At 38.9% G+C, this 15,594-nt stretch overlaps 1 protein-coding gene across 20 annotated transcripts in view; it reads right to left on the bottom strand.

Annotated features, from left to right (window-relative positions):
- unc-13 overlaps positions 1-15,594 on the bottom strand; it is a 187,623-nt gene that overhangs the window by 77,234 nt on the left and 94,795 nt on the right. The gene's annotated exons all lie outside the window — the stretch shown is intronic.

Below are 15,594 nucleotides of genomic sequence, written 5' to 3' on the forward strand. Positions count from 1 at the left end.
ATTAATTAAACGAGTGAAGTTCAGTAATTAGTTCTGTTTATCGTATGTAACTTGTTAACGCAGTTAAATTAGTAATTGATCATTTTAATCACAAAATTTGGAGAAGTCAAATGAAGAGATATTTGACCAAAATGAAGTCGAATATCGGAATTCGGTTAAAACAGTCCCTCAAAATATTTCCTTCGAAGAGAGGATTCAATTAAGGAGTATTTAACTGAATTTCGAGCACAGAACTGGCTAAATTTCCGCTCTGAGCTGAGTCGAATTTCCGGACTGATATCCGAAGGAATGAATCACAAGGCACGAAAGAAGATTATCTTTGATAAATTATTGACACTTGATTGATGGATTATTTTCCCCTTCTATTTAAAAGTCCCTTTAATGCCACCGCGAATACAGTAGTAGTTCAACTTCGCTATTAACGCGACATCATCCAGTGGAATAAGGCGCAAATGCTTCCAAACTTGACACCATTTTAAACCACATCCTTGACGTTTGCTCTAACGAACCTCCAAATTGTCGTCGCAATTAGAAGCATCTGACTACGTACGTATCATATTCACTGGTATCCAAATTTTAGATGGACCAATATTCGTGGTGATAAAGTTAATATGGCGAAAGTACCTCAGTTTCCGCGTATTTGTGAATAGATTGGACGAAAAGCTATCTCGAAAATGAATGACAAACGAAGGTAGAAAGGCTCGAGACTTCATCAGCAGTAATTTCGCCTGTAATTTGCAAGCTGGAACGCGACCCTGTTAATCTTGCTGCACTTAAAATTCAAGCAACGGCTATGTTCGACCGGGTCAAGTATAAATCCGGCAAAGTTCGAGGGATTTCGTAAAATCGCCGAATATTTTGGCAGGAAAAGTCGACCGGGTATACAGAGAGGGTAGGAGAGAAAGTTTTCACGGATCCGATGATCCGCAAGGACGAAATGGCCGTTACGGATTTCGAAATCCCTCGAAACCATTTCAGTCCCCCTGTTCGACCTCGAAACGAGACGAAAGTTCGACTTCGTTCACCGGATACACTCCTCTCTGTCTGATGTGAAAGCTCAGGGCTCGATTAATCGATCGCCACCATGGCTGAGGATAGGCCAGCAGAGAATTCGCCAGTAGCAGAGACGAGAAGGCTGAATTTTCTTTTCTTCCTGATCTTTGCATCGCGATATTAGGAACTCATAATAATTAGCAGGGGTTCTATAAAAATTTCAGCGAGTCATACACATATTCGAGAAATGAATTTCAACAAGCGGAAATTAATAGATCTGCATGTCTGTAAAATCTTGGCATTCTTTTACAAACATGCTGTGGATGGACTATTTTTCAAAGTGTCAGTTACTTCTTTCATCGCAACCTCAATCGACGAACAAACCTCGTTCAATCACAGCTCATCACATCAGAAATGATAATAGAGAAGTATGATCGATGAGAGCCGAACGAGCAACCACGTGGTTACTTGCTGCGGAAGTTTCTGAATGGGAAGGCGTACGTGTACGAACAGCAGTGGTAGCTGGCAACCGGTAAGGCTATTAATTAACCCTAACGAGTACGATGAACAAGCGGCTAGTCTCGTATTTGTCGAAAGAGGCAGATGGTTATTAATCTCACGTCCGAAATTGCTCGCTGACTTCGGAAAGTAAAACTAGACGACGCCAAGTCGAAGCGTAATTAACGGAGATGCGAAGCAAACGTTTTCAATATATTATCCCTGTGTTGAATTATGACCATTGCTAACGAGCGAAACGCGAGCGTTGTTGTAAAACGCGCTAGGTTACACCGGCAACTAATTGCAAACATGAATTAAATTATGGCTTCCTTAATAGCAGCCGGTGCGATCGTTAGAAAGACAAAGGCTGACTATTAATAACAAAGGCTATGATTTTGCATTCTCCTGGCATTTATACTGATATCGAATATAATAAACGAAAAACATTTTCTAATCGTACGAAACCCTTTCGGTTGAAAATGGATCCATGTAACTTTACTTGAAATATCATTAGACAGATTTCACAGGTTTGGTCACGATTAACCCGACTTTAGTGTTCCAGGTTCGAATGTTATCCAACCCTAGCGTTCTAACAATGACCATCTAATCGTTAGCGAGTCGTGTAACATCAAATAGGATTGTAGGATGTAACCAAGTGGGATTCGAAATGGTAGTGCAGGGGTTTGTGTGCCGAGTTGGCGAATACGTGTCGGCACAAACGACTTCCACGTGAAACGGGATGATTGAGAGGGTCAGATGGAAAGGTGTGCTGATGACGTTTCGTTGAATATTGGCATCGCCACTGAAAAGCAACGTGGATGTGTGTATACCATTGTGACAAAGGGGAGATTCCTGCGTGTTTGTCCGTTGGTGGAAATTCTATTTGAAAACGGTGGCATAACGCGAAATTCCATTTTCTTTCACATCGAGTTACGGTAAATTTGCTAACGTGAGATATTTTTGATCTCGTGGTACCGATACGTTTTCCAGTTTTTTTTTTTTTTAATGAAAATCTGAACGATGTTAGAAACAATTATCTCTTTTCATAGAATATTTTTATGCTAGAACGTTCTTTGCCGTTTAAATGAATATTCGATAAATGGCGCTGCTTCTCGAGCGTTCATTAACGCAGCTAAAAGCATCCGCCATTAAGCAAGGGGTTGCAATAAAATCTCTGTCTTCTGCCTGGTAATGGATTATGAAATATTTTAGATGTTGAGCAATTTATGCTGCAAATGTTTAAACATTTTCTGGCAAAATGTTCATTCTTACGGGTGTTCTACTGTGTTCTAATTTAATTATAAATAACAAAGTGAAAATGTTACTCTCATTTAAATTCATTAAGAAATCTCAGATTAGAATTCTACAAGTGTTCTTTGGGTCAACGATACTTGAAAAAGTTCTGATTCTACAACAAGCTAACGATATCCTTCGGACTTTCCCTTTTACTGAAACTAAAAGGTACTTTTTAACTAATTATAAGTTTGTTCTTGAAATACAGTACCCAAAAATAAAGTCAGTTTTTCAAGTCAAAGGCAAAGAAGAAAAGGGACGAAGTAGAAATTAATAGAATTATTCTTAAGCCTTAAGAAGGTTCGAAGAATTTTCGCAATAAACGCAAAAGTTGTTCTCTGCGGCGCGATACTATCAAACATTGGATTACAACTTTTTTAATCTGGAGATTTAGAATCGATGTTGCTTCGCGTGGTTGGCTTTCGAAATAACTTCGATTCGGGAGCAAAGGAAACTCGCTCTTTGTCGAGTGCTCCTCCTTCCTTCCTCTGCAGTCATCTCTTTCGAAGCGTTTTCAAAGGAAAGTCCGATTTCGGCCGTGATGGAAACTTTGTCGTTTTCTCCAGAAAATGAGAGTTTTTCTTTTCAAAATGTTCCTTCAAACGTTCCGTCTTTTTCTCGTGGTTTCAGCCTTTAACCGACTGCCAGTTTCCATGAAAGAGGAACGTTCCTTTTGTAAAACATTAGGCCATTATCGCTGAAAGGGGTAACTTTTTCTCGATGAGCGACTTCCTGTTTGTACCTTTGTCGGCATCCCACCATACTTTTCCAAACAAAAAATTGTTTTGAAATATTTTCAAATAAAAATTTACTAGTAGTACTTCGTACAAAACAACTAATAGGTAACTCTAAGATTCAAATTTTAATTACAATTTTCCAAACGATTACCAATTCAATCTTTTCATCCTTGACTTGTAATTGAAATCAAGTTAATCTTTCGATTAGCCAGGTTAATCTTCCGAAAACAAAATAAAATAAAGAAGCGGAAGGAAACAAGCTTCTTACTGCACCTCGATAAAAGAGTTTCTTCGGTAATTCTTGCAAGGTTGGTTCTACAAAAAGTGTTCGTAATTTCCACTTAATGAAAGCACAGCAGTGACTTATCGAAACAGTAATTTATCGAAACATCGCGGCCACATTATCCGCTCTAGTGTGCTTACGGAAAAATCGATGAAAAGTGGCGGGACATTGTGTACTGGCCTATAAAAAAGTCGACAAAGGTTGTGCAAAAAATTGCGATTATCATTGGTGCAGATTCTTAACCCTTTCACTATGTACAATACATATAGAAAAAATAAATTGTAATTTTCACGTATCAAATGTCATAGCGAAATAACCATTCGTCTCGAAAATAACACAGAATAGATGTTATCTGGAAGCACAGCATGAGATCGTAAAGAAACTTTAGAAGGTAAGATTAGGTAAGGAGGTGAGAATGAAACAGGTCGTCGCGCTTTTGTTGCAGTTCCTCGAGAATTGCGGCTCGTTCGTCGTTTACGGTCGGAAATCTTGTTATCGTAACTATTCTCATCAACGTGTTGCTGCTTTTAACGTCATCCGTGTATCTGTTGATTTAAGAGAAGAACAATTTTCCACGCTTATCAAATATACCATTCCATAAAGATCCATTCTATACGAAATATAAATTCTTTTCCGATTAAGAAGAAATTTTGTATTTATATTTTGGGATTTAAAATAAATGAAATCAAATGAAATCAAATGAAATTAAACAGCGACGAATGAATTCGAAGAGACTGATCGACGTTTGCTAATCAAAGGCTGTTATACGAGCCATTGCAGCGCAAGATTCCCCGGGTAATTGTTCATGATGCATCGTCCAGGTGCAGGCTACACATAATACGAACGCTATCAGGCGATGCATATGCAGTTTCGATCGTGTGCCTCGAGCAGAGATCAATCTAGTTTGCTAAACGCGTGAATAAGGCTTTAACTGATCTCGGAGATGGTTTAGATTTCCTTAACCGTCTGAAATTTAACGCTATCAATGCAATTAAGAAATATTGCCAGGAAGACAAAAAGATAGAGAATTTTCTAAATCAGTAGTAAAAGTTTCTTTCAAACTAGTTCAAAAATATTTCTGACCTCTGAGAAACACTCGAGCTGGCTATTCAGAATGCAGTTAAGAATGTAAACGGCTTTTTAACGGGGTCCCTTGCAGTCAGAACACGACCACCTGCAGGCCATTAAGGATTTTGTTAAAAATGAAACCGCCTAAGTGCTATGACAACTACAACAGCCGAAGGCTAATTAGAGGAGCTTGTGCTCCCTTAACGAAGCTTAGAAAGCGAGCTGAATACACGCGGCCAAGTTTCCCTAAGAAGCTTTTACTCTTGTATTATTTCGCTCCGGCACATGGAATTATTCTAAACTCCAGTTATATTATTCGGCATTTCTTATTCACATGCTACTACAACTGTAGGAAATTACGTGGTAACAAGGGTTCATTATAATTTTACTGTTTCTCTACCATGTGTCTGTTGCAGACGGTTTCAACAAAAGTTTCAACTCGTGCTACCTACGCTGTTTGAAATGAAAATTTTATGTTCGAACAAGTTCTCTTGCGTCGAGGTTTAGAATTTTTTCGAATCACCCTTCTTTCTATTTTATTATGTAAAGCATTGAGTTGCTTCATGAGTAATATCGAAATGAATACGCGATCAGTCTCTCGTAAATATGGCGAGCTTCGCTAAAAAAGGAGTAGGTATTATCATAAAAAGTGCATCTAATGCATTCGAGCATTAAAAAGACATTAGGCGATTCATGGTAAGATTCAATTCAGTCGATGTTACAGGAATATATTTGTCCCAGACTAGGGATTAATTTATCGAGTCTGTTCTATCGATCTTTCTATCGACAATTCTCTTCGAAAGTTTTCACCTTTTTCTAGGCACGTGGAGCGTTCTTACGTAAGAGATCGACTCAAGGCCCCTCCACCGGTTGATGTAAAATAATCTCGACCACCGGAGGCTGTGAACCCACTTCGCCACGACGATAACCTTACACGAGGTTAGAGAGCTCGGCACAACACCCCTTTCGACGCGAACGTCACAGTTTCGCACCACCGATACAGAGTTCAATGATGATGAATGAAAGGGTCAAGGGTTTGGATCCTCGACGCGACGCCTCGCGTTTTCATGGAAGCTAGTGGGGTGTCGTTTAAAAAATCTAATAGTTTGGACTAGCACCATGATATCTTTATACTCGATTCGATCGTTATCCGTTTTTCACGGCTGAGAAATATCACAGAATAATACGATTATAAGATCAAGAGAACCTTCTGTCTCAAATATATGGGCGCAGCTGTTACCGTACCTTGTTTTTCCTTCGAAGGACCTCACGAAATAAATTCTATTCGCGTTAAATGACTTCCCTCTACTTTCTTTTCCGTGATTTATTACTCGTAGCAGGATGTCGAGAAGAATTACGTGGCTGAATGTTCCTTTACTCTAGGGTATGATTATTTGTAGATAAAAAAGAGAAGTTGTTTTATCAGCAGCGATAGCTCCATTTGCCTTGTTCAATTATTCAACAACGATGCCCAGATTGAATTTACTCCGAAGAAAATCCATCGATAATTATTCTCTGAATATTAATAACCACGGTTCTTAATTATCGATCCCCCCATCTTGAGATGTTTTCAATATTTCGTGTTAAATTTTAAAGATAACTTTTGATTACTTTCCTATGTTCTTCATTCCTCTTCGGAGTCCGATCGTTAGTTACTTACTTTCAGTCTCCTTACATGACCATCATGATTGACTTCTTACCTTTGATCTTCCCTTTACGTTTTTTCATTTCCTGCATTTTCTGTCACCTTTAATAGTCTTTTTATCCCTTCTTTTCAAGCTCCTGAGCTTGAACCTCCTTATCATTTTTAAGTTCTTTTTTCACTCTCATTTATCACCTGTCTTACTCTTAACTATTCCAATTCCAGCTGATACACAGTTAGTCGTAACTATGAGAAACTCCAGAGGTTAGAACAGGCAAGTTTCCTGAGGGCTCGATAACAGTCCAGCATGTGCACGCGAATAAGGCCACGGTGCTGCAGAATTCAAATTGATGCGGTTTGCGGTGCAGCGGAACGTTGCGGCTCAGCGGCGCTCTTGAAGATGATGTTTCTACTTCGTTTCCTTCGGATGCTCGCACTACTGAATAGATTTTCGAGCTCCCGTTGATCACCAGGCTGACTAACAGTTAGTGGCCCGAGTAATAATGCCGCGAGGATGTTCCAAGTGAGCGAGCTTATCAAAGATTGATGGAGGTACAGTTGAAAGGTGAGGATTCCTTAGAAACCATTGGTCTTAAATGGAGAAACGACACTTTCCAGTTCAGAGTAATGGAGCGGGTTTCATTCGCTAGTATTTGTGGACACAGAGCAGTACCAGCAGTTTGACAATTATTAATTCCTCGTGTTTTTGTGACTGATGAATCGATATTCTGATCGAATTTAAACGTTCGCTTTCCCTTAAAGCACTAGTAATGAATAAATATGCAGCATACTCCCTTTATCTTCTTTTCTTGTTTCTTGTTTTCTGGTTTCAAAACGCTTAGTAATTACGTTGAAATTGTGAGAGACACACGAGAATAGTGATAAAGAAAATCTGTATTGAATCAAATTTTCTCTTTATACTGGACAGTGTGAGTTATTGTTTTGGAGGTCCTTCGTAAGTGCATAAAGTTTGCACCTAATTAAAGTTCTGGAAGTCCTCTGTTAATAATTCGAAAATAGGATTACCGCATCCTGCTGAATAAAATATGGCAAAACCGATAGTAGATTGTGCAGTTAATAACAACCAGGTGACCTTATCGTTCATTGGAAATTCAACACGCGATCACGATAACGTTCACAGTATTTTTGTTTGCTCCTCGTAATCCTTGCAATTCAAATAAATATTGATCCTTCGTGTGCGTGTAATTAAGTCCGAAACGAGAAAATCGTATGCCGGTACATTATTTTGCTGAAATAATTATTTCATCGCGTTGGGGCAACATTGAAAATCCGTTCGAGTTTGCTCTAGAAGTCCTGGGAGAGATGCGATAACCGGAACGTGGATATTAATGGTCGAGCGAGAATAATCGGCCGTGATAACTTTCAAAAGTTAAACTCAAGCAATTTGCAGCGTACACGAAGCGTATAATGATCGAGAAAAGGGTGATCAAACGTAAACGAAGAATAATAAGGGGCGGCTTTTCATACCAGCTTCCTGCTGATTGTTTCGTCGCGAGACTGTGAGAAACGAAGCGAAGGATCGATCGAACAAAGTTATAATTATCGAATCTTCTTTTCTTCTTCTTTTATCTTCCATTTAAAAGCATTCCATTGGCTCGATCATTTAGAAGAAAAGAATTTTTAGCCTTTGTTCCTTTGGTTAAGTTTTGAAATGAACAACCGCGCTGGATTTTAATTCCGCACGAGGGAGACCGAGGATTCTTTTCGCAAATAGTTGAAACATCATGCGGAACTGCAGTTCTGGTATTATTTTATGAATTTATATTAACTTATTACTTTCTTTATTGGGATGCGATAAAACGTTTCAATTTGTTTATTTAGTAAATTGAATTTCTATTTCAATGACCACTGGCGCAGACGCGAAAATGCATTAAAATAAATTCTAACTAACCGGTAAGTGGAACTTGGTCTTTTCACCTGTGTTTTAAATCGATTTTTTAAATAAAACGCGATAACGCCTCGCGCTGGTCGCGCAACAATCAGCATTTAATCAAACGCAGATTACCTTAGCAGAAATTCAACGATAAAAAAGGTGAAACGAAGTGAAAACGGAATCTAAAACGATGCAATTACATCGCCCGGGGAATTCTCTTCAATCTTTCGATAATGACGTCGGAAAAACGAGAACCGATAGCTCAACACGATCGTATGTGGTACTAACGAGAATCGGATGAAAGATACGTCACGAACGAGTTCGGCTTGCTGAAAAATCTAGTTCAGCTAACGGTAAGAAGGAGCCTCGGCTACATGCTATCAAACAAAAAGATCTGATCTTATTGTAGTGCTCGACGGAAGTCGAAGGGAGCCAGCTTTCTCGAAGAAATTCCTTTGGAAAGGACGAAAGATCGTTGATAATCGTTCCTTTGAACACCAGAGCAACGATCATCAATTTGTCGACGAGAGTCGAATCCTTCTGTTTTTCGCTTATTATTCGATGAAACAATTAGCACTTTAAATGTCGTTATGAAAACGTATTTCACTTTATTTTACTGGACGCTTGGAATTATCATTTAAGTCTTCAGAAACGTGTTTTCATTTCCACCCTTTGAATTCCCGTATTTTTTCTAACAATCGATGGTCGTCGCGTTCTGTTTACTGAACTTCGTTCTTTCAATTCCGCTGTTTACCATGGCGACTATAAGTTCTGACCAGTTAAACAAATTATATCCATAAAAAGCGGGAAGAATTTAAATTGAAAAATTGCTAACAAATCTTGTTATAGATGCTAGGCAGAGGTTAATCTCGCGATAAAAAAAACTTTCGATCGTTTCACTAGTTTGATAACTATATTCGTCTTTCAATTTTAATTCGAAGAAAAAAAAACTTGAACGTCCGCGAATCCGTTCGTTCATTAAACTTTGAAAGTCTCCGGGCGTGCTAGGCTGCTCGGCTTTCCTTGAACCGGTGCATATTATAGATCAAGGTGAGGCTGGTTTTCTTGTTTCACGGAAGAAAGTGTGTTCTCATTTCCCGCGATCCGATAACAACGTAACGATTCCGCTCAACTTTCCGCCGTAACCCGCAAACTAATTTCCCGATCGCGTTGGACGTGTTTTCGTTCGCTTTATAAATTACTCGTGACAAAGAAAACGTTTTCCAGAGCAATTTTCGTAAGACGGAAAACGTACCTGATGGATCGTCAAGAGGAAAGTGGAAAACGATATCCACGATGCAAACCAGGCAATTTGCCAGTGAGCGTAAGAAAACGAGAAAGAAATTCAATCATTTTTCATTCATCGTAAAGTGCAAAGAAAGGAACGAGTTTATAATGTATGCAAATCGAACGTGTACAGGGATTACCATGAAAATGGAACAAATTTAAAGGCAGTGCTTAAAACTCAGGGAAAAACGTGAATTATTTAATGAATCAAACGATTATGCTTCTGCCAGAACGGGTTAAAAAAAGCTTCGTATTTATAGAGAACACAGAGAACGTTTCTTGCCAGCTGTACGAGAAAGCCTTTTAATGCTCAAAAGCAATCTGCGCTTGTAAACTTGCATATGCTTGCCGCAGAAGTTTGGATTAACGAACTGGCGCGGGATTCTTCCTAAGGTTTCAAATTCTTTGCCAAAGTAACTTTAGATGTAGAATATTATAACTTTAAAACTCTTGAAATATCTGGTTCCATGCTATTGTGCAGAATTTTTTCGTGACTATAAAAAAAAAATATAAAACATCCATTAGTATTTTTCAATTTTCTCTACAAGAAACGGTTCCTTCAAGATGTACGAGTACGTTTCAAAGCTCCGGATAGTTTTACCACACGTACGCGTTTCTTGAAGAAACGAGAAAATGCAAGGGAGAAGCTGGTAATCGCAGTGTCGTTAAATTAAATTTCATGTATCTTTGTCTGTCTTCATTCTTTCATCGGCGCTCAAGACAATTACGGTCTCGAGTTTCTCGAGGATAGTTCTGTAAATTGAAGGAAATACAGAAGAGAAAAGAGAATAAAGTGAGGTAGGTAGGAGAACGCTCGTTTCGTAGCGAGTCTGTCATCATGGATAACCCAGTTTTTGGTCGCTCGAGACCGCAACTATACCACTTTTTGGTTGCTCAACTCTCGTTTCATTTCTCGTTCGCAAGTCTCTTAGGTTACGTCTCGCAGGAACGCAGAAACAACGAGATGCTAACGAGACCCGGGCTTAGTTACTTTCTTCTTATTTTCAAATTCTGTTTCAGACTTTACACCATTGCAAATGGAAATTCTCCATCGAAGGTAAGGGTAAACTCTCGGTAACGGTAACTAAAATTCCATGGAAATTTTCATTTCATTTCATTCAAGTTTGCAAATTCCATTTCTTGTTATCCGATTGTTCTCAAACCGGTGCGGATAATTTCAAAAGGATTTTTGCTAATCTTCCACGTCAATCCCAAAAACATTTAATAATAACAGATACAAGTTTCAAACTTGTTGAATAATTCCTTTAAAAAAATATTATTCTCTACGATTTCAATCTCATCACCCAACAAATTCAAGTTGAAAGTAACAAGGGACAAGCGTGAAGTTCACTAGGTCAGAGAATTATACACGAGAGCAGTTATAATTTTCGAGGTGTAATTACCAGACCGTACTTTATTTTTACACTCTCTGAATAGCTCCTACTGTGCCATTTCACACCACAACGTTTTTCCTCGCAAGGAGCTGGAAACTAGAGCAACCAGAAAGAGACATATTCTCTCTCTCTCTCTCTTCATCGAAGGAAATCCAGTGACCGATGAAAAATCGCGTCGTTATTACGGACGTGACAGGAAAAACCGGTGGACAAGAGGAAGCAACGGGTGGAATGATAAAACCGGAACCTATAATGACACTCATCTCTCACGGTCCCAGTCCTTTTTAATTTCCCACTGAATCGACTTCCTTTCAGCTCGATTACCCGTGACAGGAGTTACCATTCAAAACTTCGACTTTATTGGGCAAGTGATTAAATCTCATCGATTTAATTCATATCGTATAAAAAACATGAAAATTACACCAAACTTTAATCACAAAGCGACTATAAGGTTTTTAAAGATTCAGCTACGAATCTAAGGATTCTGTTTCAAACGAAGCCAGAATAGCAACGAATCAAAGAAACGAGGATTAATTAATTTATGTGAGATTTCCCGGAGAAGCTCTTATAAAATCGAGCTTGCAACCAGATTGTCTAACAACGATCGGCCAATTTATTACGCCACTCTGTGTTACTCTCATCGAGATATTGAGCCAATACCAAAGAGACGACTACATCTCACAAGGGAGGATAAATTGGATTCTACAACTTGATGGAAAGAAAGGGTGTAAAAACAGATAGCTGTCAAAGTAGGATTCGTTTCTGGATTACGATTCCATAGTATCCAATGAAGATGGTTTCATACAAAAATTAGAACACATTTCCATAATAATAACTCCGATAATTAACTCGATGAAATGTTAAACATGTTTCAATAATTGACAAATGTTCCTCGTGAAATTAGTTTCGATTGTTGGAACTCTCCATTTACCGTTTAATTACTGTGGCGTTGTTTATTATTTATAAACTCGCAATTACTTCAGGGCGTTATGATTTTTGTTCGTTGCTATACCGTTATCATCCATTATAAAGTCGCGACACGGAAAACGCGCACGTGGCTACGATTAAAATTAATGCCCAACTCGATACACCTGTAGACCAGTGAATTTCCAAATTTAAGAGAACAAGCGGCAGATAAATTCTGTGAAATTCGTACATCCAGCAATACTCTATAATTACGTTTAATCCCGCCATCGCAACGAGCATTTATAATGCGCTTCGTTGCGGTCCCAACTGGTCGTTTGGTGCAACAATTTCCAATGATAATTACGTAGGTATTGTTTAAGAGAAGTTATGATTCAGATTAGGATTTTTAGGATGAAATTTCAGTTGAAACATAAATGACAATAATAATCAAGCTGAATGAATAGTAAATTTGGAATTTGAATTTAGCGAATTTATCGAAAATCAAAATCATTTCAATATCACTCTTCGAATTACTCACGAATGAATATTAAATGTAAATAAAATAGATACATATTGAATGTTATAAATAAAGTAAAGCTTTACTCTTCTCGTCGTATGAATTAAATATGTTTAATTAAACTTGGACAGTAAATATGCGAAATGGATGGTTTCAATTAGCAGAGAAACTTAATAAAAGACAAACTGTCCGTTGTTGTTTGCTTAATAAATTATTGCAGGCGGAATTGTTTTACCTCGTCAGATTTCCAACCCCCTCGCGTTAAAGTCGGATAATTACGCAAAGTAAATTATCGACGTATAATCAGCTTGAACGTCGGGCCGGCGATGGGAACCGAGCAGTCTTGACGCGTTGTTTTGAACTCGTTAAAACTCGGTTCGGGGAAATATTTTCATGGGATCTACTAAAAGTGTTAAAGGAACTTGCTAAGATTTGTCAGTTTACGTTCACCCTTGTTTCACCTCGTTACTTAAGGCTTGATTTGTCGTCGAAAAATGAATCTAAAATAATTTGGTCCGATAAATTTTGCATCTCGCTAAGTATAAAATCTGATTTAAGTAGCTTGTCAAAGTTTGAATCAGCTTTCAATTCGCAAAACCCACAGGCAAGCCATCAGAGGCAACAAACAAATTCGTTGGCGCAGCCAGTTCATTGGAGCACAACACGTTTCCAATTTAAAACGAGCAAAGAGCGTGCCGCAAAAACGTATATTGCGGCTTGAAAGCTCTTGTTTCTTCTATCGTGTGACAATGTTCCCGGTTGGAAAAAGAACGCTACTAGCGAGTTTGATAGGTACACGTGTCCTGCAGGAAGCGCGGATTGTCCTGTTTGTCGAGTCGACGCGACGCGACGCCTCTGTATCCTGGCCTTTTTCACGTGACTCACTCGAATTCGGAAATTACGAGTGCGACCACGTAGCCACCGGAGTTGCACGTGACCGGATTATCCGGCCGTAGTACCGAACGAGGAAGAAAGATTGCAAGAGAAACGAGAGAGAGAGAGGTAAAAAGAAGATAAAAGTTCGTCCGAGTTGCTGTTCTTAATTACCGAATTAGACATCCTGACACCGGGAATCGGAACGCCGAAGTAAACTTCGCGTCGTACCAATTATCGACAGTCGACTGAACTGAATAATGCATAAAGGTGACAAACGGTATCGATCCACGACTCTTGGTTATATCCAATTGTTACTATATTTTGCTACCTAGGCACACTGCTATTCATTCGCGAATAAGGATCAAGAATGGACGCGTGACTGCTGGCCAAGATTGAATAGAATTATGTACTGGAAACGACAGAATAACTGCCAAAATTCATATGTTTGCTGGACGATGCAACATGAATGTATGAATAATCTGAACTAGAATAAAATGACTAAACTATATATAGAAGATGTTAAAGATAACAGCTCCACAGATTTTATAGATACCTACGATTGCATAATATAATGAGATTATATATTCAGTCAAAGAGATTAGAGATTCATTTGTGAACTATTATCATCGAACTATCCACGTTTACCGCACATGCTGACCGACCTGCTGACACATGTGGCCTTTAACGATCAGTACCAGTTCGTCTAATGAATTCTATTCAAAGAGGATGAAAATTCCTCGTTATTTAACCTTCTCGCGTGAAACTCGCTATTGTAAGATACTTCGAAGGAGACTGTCCAATAAATTCGTATCAAGGATTTTTGTTCCAGGTAAGAGTTTTCCACCTGACAGTCTTCTAAGAAGAAATACAACGAAAATCCTTGGCTAATGAGAATAAGTAGCCGAGGCTAAAGTTTGTTTAAACAAATCGTGCTCAATTGGCTGGACGGTATTTTGTCCAATTACACCGTGTACGATCTACGTACAACTGTGATGTATTAGGCAGAACGATGCGTCCTGCCAAAGGGGTCAGACAACGAAAGAAGATCGATGAGTTCCCTGAACGAAATTGGATTTTTTCCCAGCGCAGAAACGTCGGCTTCGTGACATCATTCATCTTGAGACAATGGACGCAGACGCACCGTCGAGCTCGAGGAAAACAGACGTGACTGGAGTGGCCAGCAGCATTAATCGATTGTTTGAACAGAGAAAGAAAAAAAAGAACTCTGACCTGATAGAGAAATTACTTCGATGACGTGATACTGTTATTACTCATAAATCGATGACAACCTCTTATAACTCTCTAGCATTGAAATCGTCTCCATTACCATATCAAAATTACATGTTCAGGAAAAATGAATATATCGTTTGATTTTCATTCCCTTTGCATTTCAATCAGCATTCCTATTGGACAGGAGATAATATCGTTCGATTGTGTTACGCAAATTGATTTTTGTTTATCGAAATTCCTGTCGTTCGCTTGAATTCTCGATTCCATCGTCAAACTGACTATCATCTACTCGACGAGAGCACGGAAAACTTCAATAAAGTCGGATAATTGTCGGTTGTTCGATCGCGCTGAACCAATCAAGCAATCAACGAGATGTAATCCCCGCTTCATACGGGATAGAAATCGTAAACAGTAAAAATGAGAAAATTGTTGCATTATTACATCTCGTGCTTTTCACCGATAGTCAATTTGTCCGGGAATCAAAGTAGCCATAAATTTCTCTCCCTTTTCTCCGTTATCTGAATTCCAAATTGTCTGTCCTGAATTTCGTATCCGTGGAATCAGCAGCAAGCACACCTAAGAATTCAATCTACACGCTCGATCTCCGTTAGGGTGATCGAAGTTTATCCAGCGTCGTCGTCGGTGGATCCAAAAGCATTCGAAATACATCGTCCTTTTATCCAGCTAAATTTCTCTGGGAGACAAAAACGAGGGCGAGCAAGCGGAGGATAAAAAAAAGAAAAACCCTCCAGCGATTTTCGTTTTTTCTTCTTCCTTTTTTCTTTCGCGTAGACGAGAAAATTTCGCCCGTATCAGATAGCACCCCAGACGGAGATGGCGTACACACGATTTATCGTGGAAGGGGTGAGAGAAAGCAGTCGAGCTAAGGGTAGAAGCCACCTCTGGCGAAGTTCTGTGAACGTTACCCTCGTGTGCTATAGATCATAGCCTTAGGAAGATTACGTTCATACGTAAT

Source organism: Osmia lignaria, chromosome 10 (assembly GCF_051020975.1).
Source record: "Osmia lignaria lignaria isolate PbOS001 chromosome 10, iyOsmLign1, whole genome shotgun sequence".
Taxonomy (NCBI): domain Eukaryota; kingdom Metazoa; phylum Arthropoda; class Insecta; order Hymenoptera; family Megachilidae; genus Osmia; species Osmia lignaria.